Source organism: Anomaloglossus baeobatrachus, chromosome 7 (genome assembly GCF_048569485.1).
Source record: "Anomaloglossus baeobatrachus isolate aAnoBae1 chromosome 7, aAnoBae1.hap1, whole genome shotgun sequence".
Taxonomy (NCBI): Eukaryota; Metazoa; Chordata; class Amphibia; order Anura; family Aromobatidae; genus Anomaloglossus; species Anomaloglossus baeobatrachus.
The window spans coordinates 291,370,286-291,379,137 of NC_134359.1; the positions used below are offsets into that span (position 1 = coordinate 291,370,286).

Consider the following 8,852-nt stretch of genomic DNA (forward strand, 5'->3'; position numbering starts at 1 on the left):
ACCCTGCCTAGTCCACCACATTTTGGGGTGGTAAGGGAAAGGGGGCCTGATTAGGACTTTTGTTATGGGGCCTGTGAGGCAAATCCCGGGATATGAAGATGAATTATGACTCCAGTCATAATCCCTCATCACTCCCTGGCAGTGCCCCCTCCCTTCTTGTTCTCAGTGTTCCACTTACACCTCCATGGCCATGTCCTGTGATATGGAAATTAGGTGGTGTGGGAACAATGGACACAGGATGACTCCCTGCCGTCACCCTGTAGTAGGAGCTGCTAGCTAGTTAGCAAGGCTATGGAAATAGCCAGACAGAACGACTCCAGTAAAAAATGGTTCATATCTCGCAAGCCATATTTCCGATAAATATGGCAACCATAAAAATGGTGTCTCGGCATGCGGACGATGCCGGCACACCCTTTTTATGGGAGCAGGACATTGGGAAATGCCCCAGGCGTGATATCAGCCAATGGGGAACTGGCAGACAGGTCATGAGTCCCCTCGTTCTGTAGCTAAATTCATAACTGTCACAATGAGAGCATTGGCGTCCGCCTACGACGCTCCCAGGCAAAGTTATGGCCCATATTCCATGTTGGGATATTGTCCATAACTCAAGCCAGGGGTGGAGCAGTGCTCCCTGTGAGGTCACTAAGGTAGGAGGGGACCTGGATCTGCCCAGGTTGATAACCCTACTTCGGCCATTTTCCAGTGTTCTTCTCGCTGGGGGCACGTGTAGGAAACATCTGTGGGAAGGATCCTAGAAACCTGGGTACAGCGCCCCCCTGTGGCCAGACGCAACAAGGTAACTGCTGGAACTGTGTATGCCTGTTTGTAACCCATGCTTTGATTGTAACTGTACTCTGACATATGTATATTCTGTAGATTCCCTATTGTATATATTGTAGTTTCTAGTGTGCTTTAGGCTGATTAAATTATATAATTAATCTTGGGCTGTTCTGTTATCTCGATCTTGAATCCCACGTCTGTGTGTTCGGCTAATAGTTACCGTGAAGCGGTTGGTGGCAGCGAGTTGTGCCAAGGATTATTGTGGGGAGGCCAGTGAGATTCGGGAAGACATTATATATTCCGCCCGCGGAGGTCGGGGGAATATATACCCTACTCTCACCGGGGACCCTTCAATAATCGGCATAAGTAGTATAGCGGCCTCCTTGCTTATTGTCGGGCAATTCCATAATTGGCCTGACTATAAGAGGGGCGCTAGAGAGCGCGTCACGTGCTCTGTCTGTCGGTCGGGAGGTATAAAGGAGGGGTGACCCCCACTTGTTACCCCCCGATTGTGACGTACTGGTAGCCAGCGCGGGGGATTTCTGAGTGACCCCCCCGGTGGTTTGTGACATATTGGTGGCAAGCGGTGGGATCGAGATAATAGTGTGTGTGAGTGTGAGACCCATACTCCCAGACACTAAAGACTGCCTGCAGCAGCTGTGGCTGCTGGGGTCTTCAGACTAGCTCAACACTAGAGTGTCAGAGTGCAGATACTGTAAGGTGTGTGGAGGCATCAGGTGTCAGTTCTGTGTCAGTGACCAAAAGTCTGCAAGAATGGCTGATGGCACCAGGAGCAGAGCTATGCAACTGGCCAATGCTAAGGCAGGAGCCGAAGAGAGGGAGGACGGTGCTGTGGACAGCAATGAGGAGGTTGCCCACGAGTCCTCCAGGAGCTCGACGCCAGAAAACCGTTCTGCCGAGGACATTGCGCAACCTGGCACTGCTGGACAAGATGAGGAGGAGCTCACCCAAGGTTCCTCAACGAGCCAGATGCCAGCCCTCCGCTCTGAAAGGGACAGTGAATCGCCTAGCTCTGCAGCGTGCCGCAGATCACCACGTGCCATTCCACCGAGCCTGGGAGGCTCGGATAGCCTTCTTCAAATGGCTATGGCCCTTCTCCAGGCTGGAGACCAGAAGGGCTACAAGGAACTCCTGGCAGAGCGCAGGGCAGAGCGGCAGGCAGCGCGTGACGCTGAGGCTGCGGAGCGGCACGCAGAGCGTGAGGCTGCGGAGCGAGAGCGGCAGGCAGCGCGTGAAGAGCGAGAGCGAGAGCGACAGGCAGACCGTGACTACCAGCTGCAGCTAGCTCAGCTCCGGCCCTCATCAGCCACACGTGACCTTCGAGACACCAAACTTCCAAAGGTCCGTGTTGAGGACTTCCCAGTGCTGGAGAAGGATGGAGACTTGGACTCTTTCTTGACTGCTTTTGAACGGACTTGCTTGCAGCACCATCTGGACAAGGACCAGTGGGCCAAATACCTGACCCCCCGTTTAAGGGGTAAGGCCCTGGATATCCTTGGGGACTTGCCTGCTGAGGCAGATCAGGGCTACGACACCATCAAGCGGGCCCTGATCCAACAGTACAACCTCACTCCAGAGTCCTACCGCAAGAAGTTCCGGAGCCTACAGAAGGGACCAAAGGACTCCTGGGCTGACCACCGGCGGGCACTTGCCCGAGCTGCCGACCACTGGACCCAAGGCCTGCAGCTTTCCACCGGACCGGAGATCCTGGACTTGGTCATCACGGAGCAACTCTTGTGGAACTGCCCTGAGGATCTCCGCCAGTTCATCCGAGACCAGAAGCCAAAGGGGTCCACGGCTACAGCTGCCCTGGCCGATGACTACACCAACAATCGGGCTCCTGAAGCCAGGAGAGCAGCCACCAGCAGCACCTGGAGAGGGGGTAAGATGAATTCTGCGACTGCCCCACCTGCCCCTAGACTGCAGGGGGTGTCCCCCTCAACTCCCCTCTCCAGGCCCGTGGCAGAGCCAAGACGGTGCCACCAGTGCAACCTACCTGGACACTTCAAGGCCATGTGCCCTCAGCGTCCCAAGGCCCCGGCTCCGTCCCCGTCCCAAGGGCCGCCCAAGGTGTATTGTGTGGGTGGGGGTGGTGGTAGGTCCCTGGACAGCTTCCAACCTGTCACCGTCGGCCGGTCTGTGACCATAGGACTGCGAGACAGCGCCTCGGAGGTGACTCTGGTGCGGCCTGAGATGGTGTCCCCCCAAGACTTGATCCCTGGAAAAACCCTCGCTGTCTCCGGGATTGGAGGCATTGACCCGGCGCTGCCTGTTGCTGACATTTATGTGGACTGGGGCAAAGGGCGAGGGGTGAGGGAGGTGGGGGTAACTGATCGGATCCCCGCAAACGTGCTACTTGGGACAGATTTGGGGCAGATAACCTCCCAGTTTGGGCCCCCCCCAAGGGCTGAACCTTCAGCCCGTACTGACATGACTCCTAACAATGTTAATGTGTTATCTATGAATGATGTAAGGTAGGAGGGAGTGAACTCTGATATTTCTGCTTGCATAGACACCATAGACACACACTCAGCTGCAGCTGTGACAGGGGAGGGGGTCAGAGAAAGGTGTGACAATGCCTCTACAAGTAACCAGCCTGTGAGCTGGGATCTGTTGCCCTCTGCAGGGATAAGCAGAGAGCAGGGTGCTGCAGGGGGAGGACCAGTGTGTGGGGTGGGGGCTACCACAGCAAATGTGGGGTCCCCAGAGATTTCACAGCGGGGTTCTGTTGCTGCAGGAGGGGAACAGGCAGGTGAGATTGGGGCCGGTCCAGGAGCGGAAGTGCTCCCAGGTAAGATCTCGGTGCATGGTTCCCCCACAACCGGGGTGTCAGGAAGCCAGGTAGGTCTGCCTGAACCGGCGACTTGGTCAGGAACGGAGGAGGAGCAGGCACGACCCACGGTCGCAGCGGCTGTGGCCGCTGTCACCCGCAGTGGGAGTGCTGGAAGCCAAGGGGCCTCCCGGAGGTCCGATAGCTCTTCCCCTTCTGACCAAGTGGCAGCCGAGTCAGGTGGAGGCCAGGACACAGGTCCCGGGGTACTGACTGAAGATGTGACAGTCTCGTCGATTCTGGCCACATCTAGTCAGGGGTTTCAGGCAGCGTTAGAAGCTGACGACAGCCTGAAAGCTCTTAAGGAGCAGGCGGCACAGCCTCCCTCGGACTCGGACCCGGAGCGAGTGGTCTGGGACCAAGGACGGCTGTACCGGGCCACGGTCCAGCAGGGTTCACCGGAGGCGTGGCCCAGGGACCGACAGTTGGTGGTACCCTATCCGTTCCGGACGGAGTTGTTGCGGATCGCACATGAGATTCCGATGGCCGAACACCTAGGGATCGCTAAGACCAAGGCCAGGTTAAACCAGCATTTCTACTGGCCAAAAATGGGGGCCGATGTGGCTGCCTACTGCCGTTCGTGTGAAACCTGTCAGAGAGTGGGGAAGGCGGGGCCACACCCCAAAGCCCCACTAGTATCTCTGCCAATCATCGATGAGCCTTTCAGGAGGGTGGCTGTGGATCTGGTCGGCCCGCTGGCCATCCCCAGCAGCTCCGGGAAACGCTTCATACTGACGGTAGTGGACTATGCCACCCGGTACCCAGAAGCAGTGGCCTTGTCGTCCATTCGGGCTGACAAGGTGGCCACCGCATTGCTGGAGATTTTCTCCCGAGTGGGTTTTCCCCAGGAAATGCTCACTGACCGGGGGACCCAATTCATGTCCCAGCTGATGGAGGCCCTCTGTAAGCAAGTCCAGGTGCGACATCTGGTGGCCAGCCCGTACCATCCACAGACTAATGGCCTGTGCGAGCGGTTCAATGGCACCTTAAAGCAGATGCTTAAGATGTTGGTCGACTCCCATGGGCGTGACTGGGAGCGGTATCTCCCACACCTGTTATTTGCTTACCGGGAGGTTCCACAGGCCTCAACAGGATTCTCACCGTTTGAGCTCCTGTACGGGCGACGTGTGCGGGGCCCCCTGGCTCTGGTGAAAGAGGCTTGGGAAGGGGATTTGGCCACCCCTGGAGTGTCGGTTATCGAGTATGTCATGCGCTTCCGGGACAAAATGCAGGCCTTGACGCAACTGGTACACGACAATATGGCTCAAGCCCAGGCCGATCAGAAGCGTTGGTACGACCAGAACGCTTGTGAGAGGACCTACCAAGTGGGTCAAAAGGTGTGGGTACTGGTCCCCGTACCACAGGACAAGCTTCAGGCAGCCTGGGAAGGCCCATACCTCGTGTACCAGCAGCTCAACCCTGTAACGTACCTGGTCACCCTGGACCCTGCCCGTGGAAGGCGGAAGCCCTTCCATGTGAACATGATGAAGGCACATCATGAGCGGGAGGCATGTGCGCTCCCCGTGTGCAACCTGCCCGAGGAGGGAGAAGCGGAAACCCTCTTGGATATGCTAGCCCAGGTTAGGGCAGGCGGATCCATTGAGGATGTGGAGGTTGGCCACCAGCTCTTGGAAGACCAACGGTCCCAGCTGTGGGCCACCCTCCTCCCCTTCCGGGGGTTGTTTACCAACCAGCCCGGAAGGACTGACTTGGCTGTCCATCACGTGGACACTGGGGATCATCCCCCGATCCGGCGTTCAGCATATCGGGTCTCCCTGGAGGTGCAGCAACACATGCGCCAGGAGATTGACGAGATGCTGAAGCTGGGGGTGATCCAGGCATCCAACAGCGCTTGGGCCTCGCCTGTAGTCCTCGTCCCTAAGAAGGACCGAACCACTCGGTTCTGCGTGGACTACAGGGGGCTCAATGCGGTCACGGTCGCCGATGCGTACCCAATGCCACGCATCGATGACCTGCTCGATCAGTTGGCCGGGGCTCAGTACCTGACCATCATGGATCTGAGCCGGGGATATTGGCAGATCCCCCTGACTCGCAAGGCCAGGGAACGCTCTGCCTTTATTACCCCATTTGGACTGTACGAGTCCACGGTGATGCCATTCGGGATGAGGAATGCCCCTGCCACTTTCCAGCGGATGGTCAACACCCTGCTCAAGGGACTTGAAGGGTACGCGGCCGCGTACCTGGATGACATTGCCGTCTTCAGTCCCACCTGGGAGGACCACCTAGAGCATCTAGCACAGGTGCTCAGGCGGATCCACCGGGCAGGTTTGACCATCAAGCCGGGAAAGTGTCAGCTGGCCATGAGCGAGGTCCAGTACCTCGGTCACCGGGTAGGTGGGAGAACACTGAAGCCCGAGCCTGAGAAAGTGGAAGCCATCGCATCCTGGCCCACCCCCAGGACCAAGAAGCAGGTGATGTCCTTGTTGGGGACCGCTGGGTACTATAGGAGGTTTGTTCCATGCTATAGTAGCCTGGCAAAGCCCTTGACGGACCTCACCAAGAAGAAGCTGCCCTCTGCAGTCGATTGGACAATGGACTGCGAGACAGCCTTCCAGGCCCTAAAGGACGCCCTGTCCAGCCCGCCCGTGCTACAGGCAGCCGACTTCACGCGGCCGTTTGTAGTACAGACCGACGCCAGTGACTTCGGCCTCGGTGCGGTGCTCAGCCAGGTGGACTCTGCGAGCCAAGAGCACCCAGTCTTGTACCTGAGCAGGAAGCTGTTACCAAGGGAAGTTGCCTATTCCACGATGGAGAAGGAGTGCCTGGCCATAGTGTGGGCCCTGCAGCGTCTGCAACCCTATCTATACGGGCGCCACTTCATCGTGGAGACGGACCACAATCCCCTCAGCTGGTTGCACACCGTCTCTGGGACGAATGGGCGATTGTTGCGATGGAGCCTTGCGCTCCAGCAATACAACTTCACCATTCGCCACAAAAGGGGCCGTGACCACGGTAACGCAGACGGGCTGTCCCGACAAGGAGAGGTCGCGGACGGGCGCACGGGGGAACACCGGAGTGTGCTGCCCCCTAGCGCCCTCAAAAGGGGGGAGGTGTGAGGCAAATCCCGGGATATGAAGATGAATTATGACTCCAGTCATAATCCCTCATCACTCCCTGGCAGTGCCCCCTCCCTTCTTGTTCTCAGTGTTCCACTTACACCTCCATGGCCATGTCCTGTGATATGGAAATTAGGTGGTGTGGGAACAATGGACACAGGATGACTCCCTGCCGTCACCCTGTAGTAGGAGCTGCTAGCTAGTTAGCAAGGCTATGGAAATAGCCAGACAGAACGACTCCAGTAAAAAATGGTTCATATCTCGCAAGCCATATTTCCGATAAATATGGCAACCATAAAAATGGTGTCTCGGCATGCGGACGATGCCGGCACACCCTTTTTATGGGAGCAGGACATTGGGAAATGCCCCAGGCGTGATATCAGCCAATGGGGAACTGGCAGACAGGTCATGAGTCCCCTCGTTCTGTAGCTAAATTCATAACTGTCACAATGAGAGCATTGGCGTCCGCCTACGACGCTCCCAGGCAAAGTTATGGCCCATATTCCATGTTGGGATATTGTCCATAACTCAAGCCAGGGGTGGAGCAGTGCTCCCTGTGAGGTCACTAAGGTAGGAGGGGACCTGGATCTGCCCAGGTTGATAACCCTACTTCGGCCATTTTCCAGTGTTCTTCTCGCTGGGGGCACGTGTAGGAAACATCTGTGGGAAGGATCCTAGAAACCTGGGTACAGCGCCCCCCTGTGGCCAGACGCAACAAGGTAACTGCTGGAACTGTGTATGCCTGTTTGTAACCCATGCTTTGATTGTAACTGTACTCTGACATAACTGTATATTCTGTAGATTCCCTATTGTATATATTGTAGTTTCTAGTGTGGCTTTAGGCTGATTAAATTATATAATTAATCTTGGGCTGTTCTGTTATCTCGATCTTGAATCCCACGTCTGTGTGTTCGGCTAATAGTTACCGTGAAGCGGTTGGTGGCAGCGAGTTGTGCCAAGGATTATTGTGGGGAGGCCAGTGAGATTCGGGAAGACATTATATATTCCGCCCGCGGAGGTCGGGGGAATATATACCCTACTCTCACCGGGGACCCTTCAATAATCGGCATAAGTAGTATAGCGGCCTCCTTGCTTATTGTCGGGCAATTCCATAATTGGCCTGACTATAAGAGGGGCGCTAGAGAGCGCGTCACGTGCTCTGTCTGTCGGTCGGGAGGTATAAAGGAGGGGTGACCCCCACTTGTTACCCCCCGATTGTGACGTACTGGTAGCCAGCGCGGGGGATTTCTGAGTGACCCCCCGGTGGTTTGTGACAGGGCCCCATGATATCTATGTATTACCCTCGTTACAGACCGTAAACTCGGTCAACGTAGACTGATACCAGACCCCTTAGATAAATGCACTCAAATAGCCCCCATAAATAGATACAGACCCCTGTATCTATTTTATTCCTCTCTGTAGCCCTGGTGTCCGGCCATCACCTGGAGTGGGGTTCTGGTGTCCGGCCATCACTTGGAGTGGGGTCCTGGAGCCAAGAGAGGAGTAAGAAGAAGGCGAAGTAAGATGTCCGTCTGCAGAGACGTGCCGCTCTCCTTGGATCATTCCTGAGACCTTACGTCTTGTTTATACAGTAATTACTTACAGATTTGTCAGCGACAGTCTGTGCATATCCTGACAAGCTCACCTCTGCTACACGGTTGCTCCGAAGCGACAGCTTCTTAGATCAATAGCTTCGAACACATGTTGAGCCCTGAGCTCCGGCGCGGTGGAATCTCTCTGCAGCGAAGACCAGGAAGTCACCGCGTAACATGGCGCGTCCCGCCAAAACTTTCCCGCCCAATGCTTCCTGCCCGTGAGCTGACCGAATGTTGGTGCGGACTCTGTACCTGTGCACTACACTTATAATCAGACTTTTCTTTAACCCCCTCCTGCACCGTGCTGCAATAATATACCGCAGAACAGGAAACACTCAGAATGCTGACCATTTAACCCCCTACATGCTGCAGACAATACAAAACCTTGCAAAAACATGGCTGCAGCTCATGCACATTTCCTCCCCCCCCGTACTGAGTGATCAGAGGGTCCCAACCTCAAATCTACAAGTGAACAGAAAAATAAAAATTTTATTAAAAAAAAATAAGAACTTTTTTTGTTATATTAATTTGCACATTCGGCACGCAGGA

At 55.7% G+C, this 8,852-nt stretch overlaps 1 protein-coding gene across 3 annotated transcripts in view; it reads right to left on the reverse strand.

Annotated features, from left to right (window-relative positions):
• Positions 1–8,562, reverse strand: part of LOC142246424 (uncharacterized) — a 32,620-nt gene extending 24,058 nt beyond the window's left edge. For 2 of the 3 annotated variants that reach the window (XM_075319474.1, XM_075319473.1), the window contains exon 1: positions 8,354–8,561. The gene's annotated coding sequence lies outside the window, so the exon portion shown is untranslated. Of the gene's footprint in view, positions 1–8,353 lie in introns of all 3 variants that reach the window. The other variant, XM_075319475.1, reaches the window with a different exon arrangement.
• Positions 8,563–8,852: the final 290 nt, after the last annotated feature.